Source organism: Olea europaea, chromosome 18 (assembly GCF_002742605.1).
Source record: "Olea europaea var. sylvestris chromosome 18, O_europaea_v1, whole genome shotgun sequence".
Classification (NCBI taxonomy): domain Eukaryota; kingdom Viridiplantae; phylum Streptophyta; class Magnoliopsida; order Lamiales; family Oleaceae; genus Olea; species Olea europaea.
In genome coordinates, this window is record NC_036254.1 from 19834137 (window position 1) to 19835522 (window position 1386).

Consider the following 1386-nt stretch of genomic DNA (forward strand, 5'->3'; position numbering starts at 1 on the left):
GAGTAGGAGCTGCCAACACCAAAGCCTTCAAAGGAGAGGCTGAACTTTTCTGAGAAATTTAGCAAAACCATTAGCACATAGAATGGTATGCTTGTGAGTAAACAGAATTCAATTACTTTTCTCCTGACGATGAGAGGAGTGTCATCATCATCATCATCCTCCAAAATGGGAGATGCTAAAGCTGGCCGTTTGCGGCTTGGGGCACTCTTAGCTGCAGTAGGTTTGGCAGGTAGAGAAGTAGAGGGACGAACAGATTGTTTAGCACGAGCAGGGGAGGAAGGATTCCTACTGGACACGGGAGTGACCAAAATAAGAGAAGTGGAAGGAATGTTCGGCTGATCCAGTGAATGGAAAGCACGATTGGCATCAATTGCAAACAATCTACGCTTCACTAATGGCTAGAGTTGTTCAAAAAGGGAGTGAACGGCAAGGCTAGGATTGAAGGGGGCTAATGAAAAGTTACTCGTCAAAAGAATATTGCGAGCGCTTTACCTTATTAATGGTGTGAAAGCGGTCTATCAAATTTTTTGAATAACAAGGGGGAACAGGCCAAGTTTGGTCACAACCAAGTTAGCGAGCAAAAAATTGAGGAGTATATATTTCAACCCCAGTTTTTGCATTGGTTCCAGTTAAAATATCATGGAACAACTCCCTCCCAGTTAAAAATTGAACCTAAATGAGCAGAGAGGCGCTGGCACTGTCCAGGGTGGATAGAGGTTGCATATAATCTGGAGTTAAATGAGCAGGAAAAGGAAAGAATGAAGAAATTGAATTTAAAGTATAAAAGAATGAAAAATGTCCCTTCTGGACATATTTACAGGGCTCAATGGGTCAATGGCTGGCCCATAGCAGCTAGCAGAATGAAGGGACATAGGTAGAGCACCAAGTGACAAAAAATAGGCTCTCAACCACAGTTGAGTGAACCAAAGAAGCCCACTGCCAGTGGGAGATGCACCATTCTTCAATTGAAATTGAAGAGAAGCCATGCCTCTATAGAGGGCAGCCAAAAAGAAGGAACACAAATTCAAAGGCCTACCACGCACCAATTCGTGCGCTATGGGTAAATAGCTCATAGAAGGCTTCAAACTAGGCACACACAGAATATATTTACAAAGCCATATCTGAAAAAAGGCCACACGCTCAGCGTGGGAAGGCTCAGCGTTTGAGTGATTATAACAGCTTTGCAAGCTTGAATAGGACTCGGTGAGTTTTTGTCAAATTTTGGGGCAACACCAGAAATCAAAATACCAAGAAAAATTGGTGTCGCCCAAAGGTGAAGATTTATCAGGGCCCCAACATCCCTTAAAGTGATTGACATGGGACCAATAGGGAAAACAAAAGTATTATATTCAGAAGACCAAAAACTTAAAGCAATAGGAAAAAGTG